Below are 17,447 nucleotides of genomic sequence, written 5' to 3' on the forward strand. Positions count from 1 at the left end.
AATTATGGTGGAAAATAAGTATTTGGTCACCTACAAACAAGCAAGATTTCTGGCTCTCACAGACCTGTAACTTCTTCTTTAAGAGGCTCCTCTGTCCTCCACTCGTTACCTGTATTAATGGCACCTGTTTGAACTTGTTATCAGTATAAAAGACACCTGTCCACAACCTCAAACAGTCACACTCCAAACTCCACTATGGCCAAGACCAAAGAGCTGTCAAAGGACAACAGAAACAAAATTGTAGACCTGCACCAGGCTGGGAAGACTGAATCTGTAATAGGTAAGCAGCTTGGTTTGAAGAAATCAACTGTGGGAGCAATTATTAGGAAATGGAAGACATACAAGACCACTGATAATCTCCCTCGATCTGGGGCTCCACGCAAGATCTTACCCCGTGGGGTCAAAATGATCACAAGAACGGTGAGCAAAAATCCCAGAACCACACGGGGGGACCTAGTGAATGACCTGCAGAGAGCTGGGACCAAAGTAACAAAGCCTACCATCAGTAACACACTACGTCGCCAGGGACTCAAATCCTGCAGTGCCAGACGTGTCCCCCTGCTTAAGCCAGTACATGTCCAGGCCCGTCTGAAGTTTGCTAGAGTGCATTTGGATGATCCAGAGGAGGATTGGGAGAATGTCATATGGTCAGATGAAACCAAAATATAACTTTTTGGTAAAAACTCAACTCGTCGTGTTTGGAGGACAAAGAATGCTGAGTTGCATCCAAAGAACACCATACCTACTGTGAAGCATGGGGGTGGAAACATCATGCTTTGGGGCTGTTTTTCTGCAAAGGGACCAGGACGACAGATCCGTGTAAAGGAAAGAATGAATGGGCCCATGTATCGTGAGATTTTGAGTGAAAACCTCCTTCCATCAGCAAGGGCATTGAAGATGAAACGTGGCTGGGTCTTTCAGCATGACAATGATCCCAAACACACCGCCCGGGCAACGAAGGAGTGGCTTCGTAAGAAGCATTTCAAGGTCCTGGAGTGTTCTAGCCATTCTCCAGATCTCAACCCCATAGGAAATCTTTGGAGGGAGTTGAAAGTCTGTGTTGCCCAGCGACAGCCCCCAAAACATCACTGCTCTAGAGGAGATCTGCATGGTGGAATGGGCCAAAATACCAGCAACAGTGTGTGAAAACCTTGTGAAGACTTACAGAAAACGTTTGACCTGTGTCATTGCCAACAAAGGGTATATAACAAAGTATTGAGAAACTTTTGTTATTGACCAAATACTTATTTTCCACCATAATTTGCAAATAAAATCATAAAAAATCCTACAATATGATTTTCTGGATTTTTTTCCCTCATTTTGTCTGTCATAGTTGACGTGTACCTATGATGAAAGGTACAGGCCTCTATCATCTTTTTAAGTGGGAGAACTTGCACAATTGGTGGCTGACTAAATACTTTTTTCCCCCACTGTAAAACCCAGACTTTCCGCTCCTTTCTGTTTCTTGAAGGTGGAAACTCAGCGCGAATGAGCATGTGTCAATTGAATATCCATTGACTTAGGCCTAGGTCTCCAAATACTCGTTATCCAATCAAATCACACAATCTACATGTCACGTTGTATAAGGATTTGAAGACAGGAATAGGTAATAGGGGTTTTATTTTCTCCCCCCAACACAAGGTACGTCATGAACAACGATGGGGACGAAGCCCAAAACAAACACATATATATTTATATATATATATATATATAACACAGGGCTGTAACCCAAACACGTATATATATATATATATATATATATATATATATATATATATATATATATATATAACACAGGGCTGTAACCCAAACACCTATATATATTTATATATATATATATATATATATATATATATATATATATATATATATATATATATATATATATATATATATATATATATATATATATATATATATATATATAACACAGGGCTGTAACCCAAACACCTATATATATTTATATATTTTTATTTTTATTTTATTTCACCTTTATTTAACCAGGTAAGCCAGTTGAGAACAGGTTCTCATTTACAACTGCGACCTGGCCAAGATAAAGCAAAGCAGTGCAATAAAAATAACACAGAGTTACATATGGGGTAAAAAACATAAAGTCAGAAATACAACAGAAAATATATATACAGTGTGTGCAAATGTAGCAAGTTATGGAGGTAAGGCAATAAATAGGCTATAGTGCAGAATAATTACAATAGTATTAACACTGGAATGCTAGATGTGCAAGAGATTATGTGCAAATAGAGATACTGGGGTGCAAAAGAGCAAAATAAATAACAATATAGGGATGAGGTAGTTGGGTGGGCTAATTTCAGATGGGCTGTGTACAGGTGCAGTGATCGGTAAGGTGCTCTGACAACTGATGCTTAAAGTTATTGAGGGAGATAAGAGTCTCCAGCTTCAGAGATTTTTGCAATTCGTTCCAGTCATTGGCAGCAGAGAACTGGAAGGAATGGCGGCCAAAGGAGGTGTTGGCTTTGGGAATGACCAGTGAGATATACCTGCTGGAGCGCAGACTACGGGTGGGTGCTGCTATGGTGACCAATGAGCTAAGATAAGGCGGGGATTTGCCTAGCAGTGATTTATAGATGGCCTGGAGCCAGTGGGTTTGACGACGAACATGTAGTGAGGACCAGCCAACAAGAGCGTACAGGTCACAGTGGTGGGTAGAGTATGGGGCTTTGGAGACAAAACGGATGGCACTGTGATAGACTACATCCAATTTGCTGAGTAGAGTGTTGGAGGCTATTTTGTAAATGACATCGCCGAAGTCAAGGATTGGTAGGATAGTCAGTTTTACGAGGGCATGTTTGGCAGCATGAGTGAAGGAGGCTTTATTGCGAAATAGGAAGCCGATTCTAGATTTAACTTTGGATTGGAGATTCTTTACGTGAGTCTGGAAGTTGAGTTTACAGTCCAACCAGACACCTAGGTATTTGTAGTTGTCCACATACTCTAGGTCAGACCCGTCGAGAGTGGTGATTCTAGTCGGGTGGGCGGGTGCCAGCAGCGTTCGATTGAAAAGCATGCATTTAGTTTTACTAGTGTTTAAGAGCAGTTGGAGGCTACTGAAGGATTGTTGTATGGCATTGAAGCTCGTTTGGAGGTTTGTTAACACAGTGTCCAATGAAGGGCCAGATATATACAAAATGGTGTCATCTGCGTAGAGGTGGATCTGAGAGTCACCAGCAGCAAGAGCGACATCATTGATATACACGGAGAAAAGTGTCGGCCCAAGAATTGAACCCTGTGGCACCCCCATAGAGACTGCAATAGGTCCAGACAACAGGCCCTCCGATTTGACACACTGAACTCTATCTGAGAAGTAGTTGGTGAACCAGGCGAGGCAGTCATTTGAGAAACCAAGGCTATTTAGTCTGCCAATAAGAATGCGGTGGTTGACAGAGTCGAAAGCCTTGGCCAGGTCGATGAAGACGGCTGCACAGTACTGTCTATTATCAATCGCGGTTATAATATCGTTTAGGACCTTGAGCGTGGCTGAAGTGCACCCGTGACCAGCTCGGAAACCGGATTGCATAGCGGAGAAGGTACGGTGGTATTCGAAATGGTCGATGATCTGTTTGTTAACTTGGCTTTCGAATACTTTCGAAAGGCAGGGCAGGATGGATATAGGTCTGTAGCAGTTTGGATCTAGAGTGTCACCCCCTTTGAAGAGGGGGATGACCGCGGCAGCTTTCCAATCTCTGGGGATCTCAGACGTTATGAAAGAGAGGTTGAACAGACTAGTAATAGGGGTAGCGACAATTTCGGCGGCTAGTTTTAGAAAGAAAGGGTCCAGATTGTCTAGCCCAGCTGATTTGTAGGGGTCCAGATTTTGCAGCGCTTTCAAAACATCAGCTGTCTGAATTTGTGTGAAGGAGAAGCGGGGGGGGCATGGGTAAGTTGCAGCAGAGGGTGCAGAGTTGGTGGCCGGGTTAGTGGTAGCCAGATGGAAAGCATGGCCAGCTGTAGCAAAATGATTGTTGAAATTCTCGATTATTGTAGATTTATCGGTGGTGATAGTGTTTCCTAGCCTCAGTGCAGTGGGCAGCTGGGAGGAAGTGCTCTTATTCTCCATGGACTTTACAGTGTCCCAAAACTTTTTGGAGTTAGTGCTACAGGATGCAAATTTCTGTTTGAAAAAGTGAGCCTTTGCTTTCCTGACTGCTTGTGTATATTGGTTCCTAACTTCCCTGAAAAGTTGCATATCGCGGGGGCTATTTGATGCTAATGCTGTACGCCACAGTATATTTTTGTGCTGGTCAAGGGCAGTCAAGTCTGAGGAGAACCAGGGGCTATATCGGTTCTTAGTTCTGTATTTTTTGAATGGGGCATGTTTATTTAAGATTGAGAGGAAATTACTTTTAAGGAACAACCAGGCATCCTCTACTGACGGAATGAGATCTATATCATCCAGGATACCTGGGCCAGGTCAATTAGGAAGGCCTCCTCGCTAAAGTGTTTTAGGGAGCGTTTGACAGTGATGAGGGGCGGTCGTTTGATCGCTGACCCGTTACGGACGCAGGCAATAAGGCAGTGATCGCTGAGATCATGGTTGAAGACAGCTGAGGTGTATTTAGAGGGTATGTTAGTCAGGATGATATCTATGAGGGTACCCATGTTTACGGATTTAGGGTTGTACCTGGTAGGTTCGTTGATAATTTGCGTGAGGTTGAGGGCATCTAGCTTGGATTGTAGGATGGCTGGGGTATTAAGCATATCCCAATTTAGGTCACCAAGCAGTACAAACTCTGAGGATAAATGGGGGGCAATCAATTCACATATGGTGTCCAGGGCACAGCTGGGGGCTGAGGGGGGTCTGTAGCAAGCGGCAACAGTGAGAGACTTATTTCTGGAAAGGTGGATTTTTAGAAGTAGAAGCTCAAACTGTTTGGGCACAGACCTGGATAGTATGATAGAGCTCTAAATATATATATAACACAGGGCTGTAACCCAAACACGTATATATTATATATATATATATATATATATATATATATATATATATATATATATATATATATATATATATATACACACATATATATATATATAACACAGGGCTGTAACCCAAACACATATATATATATATATATATATATATATATATATATATATATAACACAGGGCTGTAACCCAAACACGTATATACATATATATATATATATATATATATATATAACACAGGGCTGTAACCCAAACAAAGGAGTGAGCTGTAAACCTCTATATAATACACGGGATGAGACCCGTAATAACAAGAGCACAATACACGGTACTCAGGAGACCAACGGACATGGGACAATAATGGACAAGGTCAATGGGGAACAGAGGGCACATATATACACATACTAATCAGGGGGAATGGGAACCAGGTGTGGTAATGAGACAAGACAGTCCGGGGTTGGTGGTAATGATCCATGTCAGTGGCGCCTAGAAAGCCGGTGACGTAGACCTCCGGAGCTGGTGAACGGAATGAGCAGCAGTACCGGGGGGATCCGTGACACTACAGATGGGGTGTCAACCAATCAACATTTCGCAGATCATTACAGGCATCAGTAAACACAGAATGTGGTGCATAACTTTATTGACTTTAAGACCAACAAAGTCCCCTGTCCCCGAGGGGAAGAGGACACCTCCAGTCTATGGGTCTGGTCCCCTTGCCATGGCCAGATATTACCTGGATTGCCATCAATACCTCCATGCTTTGTTTATGAGGTCACACGTGAAGAAGTACAAAGAGGAAATCATCAAGAGGTAAGGTAGTAGAAGTATGTGATGAGAGTGATTATTTTTTAGACTTGAGATTATAATTCAGTTGATATGCCATACCATACATCTACAATGTAGGATCATAGGTTTGTGTGATTTCTATGTACTTTCAGAGAAAAGGATGGTCCCTTGTCCCAACCGGTGGAGACAGAGGTCTTTCAGACCTTTTCCTGGAGTGAGACTCTGGCGTGGGGCAGAGGAGAAGGCACCTTTGATGACCACCTGTTAGAGGGCAACCCTTCCCCAGGCCAGAAACCTCAAAGTAGACCTCATCAAAGGTAGAGAAATCACCACAATGTGAGGATTAACCAAATATCATGTTCACACTAGATATCCAATATCAATCATTTCACAATTGACATGTTGTATATAGTTGTACCGTTTCTACAAGTAACTTAGTAAAGTAAGTACGCCTCTGACATGTAAGCCTTGTCCGAGACAAAAGACTAAACTAAGAGAAGAAACCTTCTAATGTCTCCTCTTTTCAGAGACGACTTTCAACGTAAGAAGCAGGACCTCCTTGACAGAGGGACATGGATGGTGCTGTCAATGGCCTTGTTCACCAGCAGGCAAAATAAAATGAAGTTTGTACCAACATGCCTGGAGATGGAGCTGTGGAGGGGAGGATGCTGTGAGAAGATATTCTTCACTCTGAACTCCATGGCCATCTGCCTATGTTCTGATGCCACTAGAGGACATGTTAACAGGTTGAGGGTCGGCTATGATACCCAGATCATGAAGTGGAAGAAACAGGCTGAGGTAAGTGTGAGTCTTAAACATATGTAAACACAATTTTGATTCAGCCTATTTCATAATTCTATTATTTCATTGCTTCCTAGGCAAATTTCCTTTTACACTATCCCATGTGTGTAGAAAACATGAGTCTGTCTCATGATCTGGTAATGAGGTAGTCCTGCCTTCAACTTCAAAATCAGTGTCACCCTCAGGTCAAGAGGGCATTACCTCTTGGTCTAATGGTCAAGACACTGGTTTTTCCCATGGGACACCTGGGTACAGATCCTGCCCATGAAATGTACACACCTCTCCCAAGGCACCATTCCACTGATTCCCCCAATGTAGTGTTTTTTTTGCAAACAGCAACGGTGTAATTCCCCTTTCGTCTCAAACCCGGGTCTCCCTGCCCATAGGCAAACAAATATATTGTAGTGAATTCAGGGGGTAGCCCAAAATGCGTTTTGAACCTGGGTCCATCAACTGTCAAGCCAACACCTTAAGCGTGTTAGGTTCAGAATGATCCTAGTAAAACTCAGGGACGTTTAGTAAAGCTCAGTATATTGAAAAAGGGACTTTTCTTTTTTTGCTCTCGTTTCCTCCCTCACTCCTACTCTCATCCTCTCTTCTCTCTCTCATCCTCTCTTCTCTCTCTCATCCTCTCTTCTCTCTCATCCTCTCTTCTCTCTCTCATCCTCTCTTCTCTCTCTCATCCTCTCTTCTCTCTCTCATCCTCTCTTCTCTCTCTCATCCTCTCTTCTCTCTCTCATCCTCTCTTCTCTCTCATCCTCTCTTCTCTCTCTCATCCTCTCTTCTCTCTTCTCTCTCTCATCCTCTCTTCTCTCTCTCATCCTCTCTTCTCTCTCTCATCCTCTCTTCTCTCTCTCATCCTCTCTTCTCTCTCTCGTCCTCTCTTCTCTCTCTCATCCTCTCTTCTCTCTCTCATCCTCTCTTCTCTCTCTCATCCTCTCTTCTCTCTCATCCTCTCCTCTCTCTCATCCTCTCTTCTCTCTTCTCTCTCATCCTCTCTTCTCTCTCTCTCATCCTCTCTTCTCTCTTTCATCCTCTCTTCTCTCTCTCGTATCTCTTCTCTCTCTCATCCTCTCTTCCACCTTTTCTCACTAATCCATTCATTTTTACTCATTCATTGAAACTGCAGTGCTGGTTTGCTGGTTGTAGAGTGGAGGTAGAAGTGCATATCTTGGCTGAATTTTTTTTTGAATAAAAGTGTTGACAGTGCTGAATAAAAACTTCTACATGTACTGCACTGTGTCAAAGAATACAGCAAAGACTCTTCTCTAGTCATGGTTTTAGAAGTTTTGAAATCTCAGAGTATCAACTTTGCTGTCCGCTCAAGGAGCTGCAGACACAGTAATCTGATTGATCTGATTGGCCAGTAGGGGGCCTATAGGTGCACTTGATTTGAGCTCCAGACCCGGCGGGTAGGCGGAGTTTGTACTTTCAGACACATTAAATGGTTAAAAATGTGATCACTTCGCCTACCCGACACGCAGCGCAGCTGAATCAAGGGCACCTATTGCCAACAGTGCCAAACAAATTAAAAAAGTAGTAACGAAAGGCTTTATCGTTGGGGTTTTTATATAAATGTTTGGCCATCTAATTGGAATGCCTTGGAGATCAACCAGTTGATTGGGATCGACCGTTTGGTGACCACTGACTAAGAAGAACATTAGATGTAGATTTGTTGTTCATCATCTGTATGTTCCATATCTTTTTAGTTTTTCAGGCAAGCATCAGAAAGGACAGAAAAAGCTCACTACAGAGTCAAGACAGAGAAACCAGAAAGAGGCCCAAGAAGACTTGGATCCAGGATCAGAAGCCAGCGAAGGTTGTTCAGAACTCTCTTGCAAGAAACCCCCTCGTCTGGTACCAGTGAAACCTAAGGAAGATGGTAAGACCAGAAACCACCTTGTCTGGTACCAATGAAGCCTAAGGAAGATGGTGAGACCAGAAACCACCTTTTCTGGTACCAGTGAAACCTAAGGAAGATGGTGAGACCAGAAACCACCTTGTCTGGTACCAGTGAAGTCTAAGGAAGATGGTAAGACCAGACCAAATGTTGTAGTAAAATAAATATTGTCGACTTGTTTTGCTCCCCTACATCCTGGGTTCCTACAGTGGGATTGATGCAGGTATCTCTCTCTGGTACTTTCCCCTCCATAGAGGTAACCAGCAACACCTAGTACTGACCTCCCCACCTGGGTTTTGTCCATCTCTGACTTCTTTAATCTTTTACCGCCAGTCTCCAGGGTGCATACAATGTCCAGATTCTCCTGTTAGGTTTGGCAGAGAAGCCTTCACCCGTGGGAAGTCTTAGGCACATTATTAGGTGAGACACCATATGCTACCATACCCTGTCTTCCTATCAGTCAGGAGAAGCCTTGATATTAGGAAGTTATAAGTCACTAGTTTCATAAACAGGCCTCCCCTACATCCTGCCTTATACCACAAATACACTTTCACCTAAAACATGTAATCTAACCCATAACACATTAATCACTACTGCTCATATTCTTAATACAATTTGCATATTTACCAAAAAGCCTCATGCGAGCACTACTTCCCCCCTTTGGACACATGACTCACATGGTGATTATTGCATTCAAAAAACCAAAATAACAACATTGCCTGTTAAACCAAAATAATAAATGAAATTAAAATGACAACATTTGATAATACCTTAACTTAATTGTATCCCATTAAGTAATTCAAGTAATATCAACATTGACTAGCGCCATGTGTTCCTCATTCAGGACTAGCTCTCTCACTCTGACCTTAGTATGGTCTGAATCATAGATATGACTATTGCCAAATTATACAATTCTTCATAATTATCAGTATTATAAATTACCCTAAACTCTGTATAATAAATTACCTTAAATTTCTCATCCTCTGCCTCTTGGCTTTCCAGTGTGGGTGATCAATTCACACTAGAAAGTCAAGACAGAGTTCAGAGGTCATTCAAACCCTTCAAAGAAGTGTTCCATTGTATAGTATAAACTAATCATTAATCACAGTCAAAACATTTCATAAATGTTTTGCATCCCCAGTGTACAGTAAGTCCTCATTACATTTCTTCTCAAAATAAATCACGTGTTTACCCAAAACTCACATATAAAACAAAAAACTTCAGAAAGTTCCATGTGTGTGTTCCTTTAAGACTTATCTTCTTTGACCCGTTAAAACCCCCTAAAATCAAAATAACAACCCTATATAACCATTATAATAGGTGGGTTGTGTGTGGTTATTTGAAAAACCCTATTGGATAACAACAAACAAAACTAGCCAGGCCTTATTTAATTTGGTAGCTCCCTCTTATGACCTAATTATAAGACTGCCTAATTTTACTAACTGCTCCCCCTAGCCCACAGACCTTTGAAACATCCCAACTACTCCAGAAGAAGACATAAAATCTCTCAAAATATGCAAATCTATAACCCCTTTTCGGTAATGTAATCTGTTCAACTTGTTGCGTTGATGTATTGAAATATAAACCTATTGTTTACAGTTTTTTCCAACTGCTTACACACGTTTTCAAAACTATGTCTCCTTTTTTCAAAACTCTACACACAATTCGCAAAACTGCACACACAAAATGCAAAATGCCTCACATCTCCTTCAAAATGTAACACTGCATTCAAAATGCCATAAACACATGTCAGAATGAAGCATTTGCATCAAATGGCAAACACTTATTTCATAATAGTACATTTTTGGATATACCATGTAAACACTGTTGTTCTAAATCTAAAGCTCTTTGGTCTTTCATAGGCTTATATCTACATTTCAATACAATGTTCTACAGTGAAAGTAATCTGCTGAGAGGGGTAACAAGTACACTGTAAACACCAATGCAATGTAGAAACAGAAAATATTTATTAGGCCAAACATTACTGTTGTATACAGTAGCATACAACAAAACCATAAACATATGTAAACCAAAAGTATATTCTTTAGAATACAGTAAAGAACACAATTGTCTGTGTGGGATCCCGGTGGGGCAGTCCAGGAATTGGTGGGGGGGGGCAGTCACCAGTGCTAAGCTACGCTTCATCTCTTCTCTGGGCTGGGTCTGGCCACAATACTTCGTCCACATCACAAGATAAGTTTTCTCTTGCCAAACATCGAGGGAAGTATCTCCTAGTATGGCGTATCCAACCTTGGACAGAGGCAACCTCTATGTCACCACATGCGTCCTCCATTGCCTGGAGATGCGGCATGCGAGCATAGGGTTGGCAATCATACACTTTCCAGTGTCAGGCTGAGAAGAATTCCTCTATGGGATTTAGAAAAGGTGAATATGGGGGTAGGTACAAAACTACAAATTGTGGATGGGTGGCAAACCAGTTTTGGACCAGAACAGCCCGGTGAAAACTAACATTGTCCCATATAACCACAAATCTAGCAGGCTCCTGATCTGGATCAGGGACAAGCATTGTGTAAATTGCATCCAGAAAAGTGTTGTACGGACCCAGTGTGGCATTGTGATGGACGACCCCGTTTTGAGTGATGGCAGCACACATAGTTATATTAGCCCCACGCTGTCCAGGGACATTGGTAATTGTCCTCTGTCCTATTACATTTCTTCCGCGGCGCCTGGTTTTGGTGAGGTTGAAGCCAACCTCATCCACATAAATAAATTACAGTTTTTTCCGACTGCTTACACACAAAATCTTTTCATGTCACACGATTTTTGAAACCTCTCACTCAAAGTGCAAAACTACACACCAAATCTCCAAAACCATAAGCTATTTCTCAGCCTTTGACTCAGTTGTCAATTGCATAAAACACTTTTTTCAAAACACTACACACAATTCTCTACCTAAAACACAAAAATCTAACAGGAAGTGACTTGCTTTCCTTTTCCAAACACAACCATTCAAAATGCTACACTTATTCACCAGGTCACACACACACTCTTCACATGTGCAAACACTAATTGCTTAACTGATCACTAACCAATCACTGCTTTACTGTAGTATAGGCCTATAAATAGGTAAAAGGTCAGATTACCTGTTTTGAACAATGGATGCCAACAATGGACAGAGAGCAAGAGGAGTAGGAGGGAGAGGCAGGGGACAACAACGAGGACAAATTCAAAGACGAAGTGTTGGAAGAGGAGGAGGAGGAGGAAGAGGAAAATGAAGAGGAAGAGGAAGAGGAAGAAGAGGACGAGGGCAAAGAAGAGAAGGAAGGAGATTTATTTATGTGGATGAGGTTGGCTTCAACCTCACCAAAACCAGGCGCCGCTGAAGAAATGTAAAAGGACAGAGGGCAATTACCAATGTCCCTGGACAGCGTGGGGGTAATATAACTATGTGTGCTGCCATCACTCAAAACGGGGTCCTCCATCACAATGCCACACTGGGTCCGTACAAGACCGGCCATAGGCTCACTTTTCTGGATGCAATTTACACAATGCTTGTCCCTGATCCAGATCAGGAGCCTGCTGGATTTGTGGTTATATGGGACAATGTTAGTTTTCACCGGGCTGTTCTGGTCCAAAACTGGTTTGCCACCCATCCACAATTTGTAGTTTTGTACCTACCCTCATATTCACCTTTTCTAAATCCCATAGAGGAATTGTTCTCAGCCTGGCGCTGGAAAGTGTATGATTGCCAACCCTATGCCCGCATGCCGCTTCTCCAGGCAATGGAGGACGCATGTGGGGACATAGAGGTTGCCTCTGTCCAAGGTTGGATACGCCATGCTAGGAGATACTTCCCTCGATGTTTGGCAAGAGAAAACGTATCTTGTGATGTGGACAAAGTATTGTGGCCAGACCCAGCCCGGAGAAGAGATGAAGCGTAGCTTAGCACTGGTGACTGCCCACCCCCCTACCAATTCCTGGACTGCCCCCCGGGACCCCACACACACAATTGTGTTCTTTACTGTATTCTAAAGAATATACTTTTGGTTTACATATGTTTATGGTTTTGTTGTGTGCTACTGTATACAACAGTAATGTTTGGCCTAATAAATATTTTCTGTTTCTACATTGCATTGGTGTTTACAGTGTACTTGTTACCCCTCTCAGCAGATTACTTTCACTGTAGAACATTGTATTGAAATGTAGATATAAGCCTATGAAAGACCAAAGAGCTTTAGATTTAGAACAACAGTGTTTACATGGTATATCCAAAAATGTACTATTATGAAAGAAGTGTTTGCCATTTGATGCAAATGCTTCATTCTGACATGTGTTTACGGCATTTTGAATGCAGTGTTACATTTTGAAGGAGATGTGAGGCATTTTGCATTTTGTGTGTGCAGTTTTGGGAATTGTGTGTAGAGTTTTGAAAAAAGGAGACATAGTTTTGAAAACGTGTGTAAGCAGTTGGAAAAAACTGTAATGGCGAATTACATGGGCATCCATCTCCAATACTCTCTGTAACAGACAAAAGGACATACAGATGAGTAAATATGGTATGTCTGAAGTACTGGAAGTAGTGTTGCATACATACCTCTACAAAGTCATGTCGCAGATTCTTGACTCTGTCAGAGTTTCTCTCAAATGGCACCTTTGTAAAGTTGTTTCATCGTCACTTGGTGCCGTTGGAGGATGCGTTGTATGGTCGACAGGCTTACAGCATTGATGTTGTTAAATATGGTGTCATTATTCAAGATATGCTCTCTTATCTCTCGAATCCTAACTGCATTGTTGGCCAAAACCATATTTATAATTGCAGTCTCTTGTACATCTGTAAACAAGCGTCCTCATCCTCCATGATGTCTTTGCCTTTCCACTCTGTACAGAATTCAAACACAGTATGTGTTCAGCATAGGAACTGTAAACAATGTACACAAAAATGTAGTACAGCATGATAACCAACCTCATTCATTCAATGCAGTGCAGTAAATGGATGGCTTAGAGTTACAAATGTTTATGCAATACTATGCAGTCATACGTATTTTACAGTACATTACTGTAATGCTAAAATAGTCATTAGATAGTTGCATACCTGTTCTCATTTCTGAAGGTTCGAATTATGGACGCCACTGTAAATCGACTCAAGTTGGGCTGGACTCTCAATCCAGCTTCTCTCATGGTCAAACCGTGGTTGATCACATGATCAACAAGTGTTGCCCTAATCTCATCAGAGATGGCTCTCCTTCCTTCTCTTCTTTGCCCTCGTCCTCGTCCTCTTCTTCCTCTTCCTCCTACTCCTCCTCCTCCTCCTCTTCCAACTCTTCGTCTTTGAATTTGTCCTCGTTGTTGTCCCCTGCCTCTCCCTCCTACTCCTCTTGCTCTCTGTCCATTGTTGGCATCCATTGTTCAAAACAGGTCATCTGACCTTTGACCTATTTATAGGCCTATACTACAGTAAAGCAGTGATTGGTTAGTGATCAGTTAAGCAATTAGTGTTTGCACATGTGAGGAGTGTGTGTGTGACCTGGTGAATAAGTGTAGCATTTTGATTGGTTGTGTTTGGAAAAGGAAAGCTAGTCACTTCCTGTTAGATTTTTGTGTTTTAGGTAGAGAATTGTGTGTAGTGTTTTGAAAAAAGTGTTTTATGCAATTGACAACTGAGTCAAAGGCTGAGAAATGGCTTATGGATTTGGAGATGTGGTGTGTAGTTTTGCACTTTGAGTGAGATGTTTCAAAAATCGTGTGACATGAAAAGATTTTGTGTGTAAGCAGTAAGGAAAAAACTGTAATCACGTTGTTTTCCCGCTCCGACGTCCGTCTCGAGTCCATTTCTGACGTCATGACGATGTTAACTCTCTTTCTTAGCTAGCTGGACTATGCACTTGCCTCTGCTAGCAATACACTGTGCTAACATTAGCCTAGACTGTACCACAGAAAATAACAGTTTTAAACAGTTGTAAAAACCCACTTCTTCCAGACAGAATAGTTCCTGTAGATTCAGACTTACTCATCACCAATCTTTTGTTATGTCTCGTGGGTTTCATAACCACGTCTGTATAACAATTCAATAATGATGAGATGGGAGACAGGAATCAGTTCAACCATTTATCTGGAACGTGATCATCTCAACACATAAAAACCCCCATGATGCTCTGCAGCAAAACCCCAATATACAACAAATACATAGATAAGTAAATGGACACGAAACAAAACTCATAGAGGAATTTAATTGTTCAGTTGTAGAAAGTAGGGCCATGGGATAGGGTCAGAAAGGTCAGTATGTTTGATAACTGGTTACAGAGGTGACATAACAAGTGTGTGTGTGTCCAGTGTGTATGTGTGTGTGTGTCCAGTGTGTGTGTGTGTCAAGTGTGTGTGTGTGTCCAGTGTGTGTCCTGTGTGTGTGTGTGTGTGTGTGTGTGTGTGAGTGTGTGTGTATGTCCAGTGTGTGTGTGTGTGTCCAGTGTGTGTGCGTGTGTGTGTCCACTGGTTGTGTGTGTGTCCATTGTGTGTGTGTGTCTAGTGTGTGTGTGTTTGTGTGTGTGTGTGTGTATCCAGTGTGTGTTCAGCGTGTGTGTTTAGTGTGTGTGTGTCCAGTGTGTGTGTGTCTTGTGTGTGTGTGTGTGTGTGTGTTCAGTGTGTTTGTGTGTGTGTCCAGTGTGTGTGTTCAGTGTGTGTGTGTGTGTGTGTGTGTGTTCAGTGTGTATGTGTGTGTGTGTCTCGTGTGTGTGTGTGTGTTTGTCCTGTGTGTGTGTGTGTGTGTCCAGTGTGTGTGCGTGTGTGTGTCCACTGTTTGTGTGTGTGTCCATTGTGTGTGTGTGTGTGTGTCTGTGTGTGTGTGTCCAGTGTGTGTGTGTCCAGTGTGTGTGTGTGTGTATCAAGTGTGTTTGTTTGTGTGTGTCCAGTGTGTGTGTGTATCCAGTGTGTGTGTGTGTGTGTGTGTGTGTGTGTCCAGTGTGTGTGTGTGTGTCCCCAGTGTGTGTGTGTTCAGTGTGTGTGTGTCCAGTGTGTGTGTGTGTTCAGTGTGTGTGTGTGTGTGTCCAGTGTGTGTGTGTATCCATTGTGTGTGTGTGTGTGTGTGTGTCCAGTGTGTGAGTGTGTGTGTGTTCAGTGTGTGTGTGTCCAGTGTGTGTGTGTTCAGTGTGTGTGTGTCCAGTGTATGTGTGTGTGTGTCCAGTGTGTGTGTGTGTGTATGTCCAGTTTGTGTGTGTGTCCAGTGTGTGTCCAGAATGTGTCCAGTGTGTGTGTGTGTGTGTGTGTTCAGTGTGTGTGTGTGTTCAGTGTGTGTGTGTCCAGTGTGTGTGTGTGTGTGTGTGTCCAGTGTGTGTGTTCAGTGTGTGTGTGTGTGTGTCTAGTGTGTGTGTGTGTATGTGTGTGTGTGTGTGTGTCCAGTGTGAGTGTGTCCAGTGTGTGTGTGTGTTTGTGTGTGTCCAGTGTGTGTGTGTGTGTGTCCAGTGTGTGTGTGTGTGTGTCCAGTGTGTGTGTGTCCAGTGTGTGTCTGTGTCCAGTGTGTGTGTACAGTGTGTGTCCAGTGTGTGTGTGTGTGTGTGTGTGTGTGTTTGTGTCCAGTGTGTGTGTGTGTGTGTGTGTGTCCAGTGTGTGTGTGTGTGTGTCCAGTGTGTGTCTGTGTCCAGTGTGTGTGTTCAGTGTGTGTGCGTGTGTTCAGTGTGTGTGTGTGTGTGTGTATGTCCAGTGTGAGTGTGTCCAGTGTGTGTGTTTCCAGTGTGTGTTTGTGTGTTTGTGTGTGTCCAGTCTGTGTGTGTGTGTGCGTGTGTGTTTGTGTGTGTCCAGTGTGTGTGTTCAGTGTGTGTGTGTGTGTGTGTCCAGTGTGTGTGTGTCCAGTGTGTGTGTGTGTCCAGTGTGTGTGTGTTTGTCCAGTATGTGTGTGTGTGTGTGTGTGTGTGTGTGTGTGTGTGTCCAGTGTATGTGTGTGTGTGTGTGTGTCCGGTGTGTGTGTGTGTGTGTGTCCAGTGTGAGTTTGTCCAGTGTGTGTGTGTGTGTGTTTGTCCAGTGTGTGTGTGTGTTTGTCCACTGTGTGTGTGTGTGTGTCCAGAGTGTGTGTGTGTGTGTCCAGTGTGTGTGGGTGTACAGTGTGAGTGTGTCCAGTGTGTGTGTGTGTATGTCCAGTGTGAGTGTGTCCAGTGTGTGTGTTTGTCCAGTGTGTGTGTGTGTCTAGTGTGTGTTTCCAGTGTGTGTGTGTCCAGTGTGAGTGTGTCCAGTGTGTGTGTGTCCAGTGTGTGTGTGTGTGTATTTGTACAGTGTGTGTGTGTGTCCAGTGTGTGTGTGTGTGTATGTCCAGTGTGAGTGTGTCCAGTGTGTGTGTGTTTGTCCAGTGTGTGTGTGTGTGTGTGTGTGTCTAGTGTGTGTGTGTGTCCAGTGTGTGTGTGTGTGTGTTTGTGTGTGTGTGTGTCCAGTGTGTGTGTGTGTGTGTGTGTTTGTGTGTGTGTGTGTCCAGTGTGTGTGTGTGTGTGTGTGTGTGTGTGTGTCCAGTGTGTGTGTGTCCAGTGTGTGTGTGTGTGTGTGTGTGTGTGTGTGTGTGTGTGTGTGTGTGTGTGTGTGTCCAGTGTGTGTGTGTGTGTCCAGTGTGTGTGTCCAGTGTGTGTGTCCAGTGTGTGTGTGTGTGTGTGTGTGTGTGTGTGTGTCCAGTGTGTGTGTGTGTGTGTGTGTGTGTGTGTGTATGTGTGTTCTGTGTGTGTGTTTGTCTAGTGTGTGTGTTTGTCCTGCGTGTTTGTGTCCAGTGTGTGTGTATCTAGTGTGTGTGTGTGTCCAGTGTATATGTGTGTGTGTGTGTGTCCGGTGTGTGTGTGTGTGTGTGTGTCCAGTGTGTGTGTGTGTCCAGTGTGTGTGTGTGTTTGTGTACAGTGTGTGTGTGTGTGTGTGTGTGTGTGTATGTGTGTTCTGTGTGTGTGTTTGTCTAGTGTGTGTGTTTGTCCTGCGTGTTTGTGTCCAGTGTGTGTGTATCTAGTGTGTGTGTGTGTCCAGTGTATATGTGTGTGTGTGTGTGTGTCCGGTGTGTGTGTGTGTGTGTGTGTCCAGTGTG

The sequence above is a fragment of the Coregonus lavaretus genome, assembly GCF_964263955.1.
Source record: "Coregonus lavaretus genome assembly, chromosome: 2".
NCBI lineage: Eukaryota > Metazoa > Chordata > Actinopteri > Salmoniformes > Salmonidae > Coregonus > Coregonus lavaretus.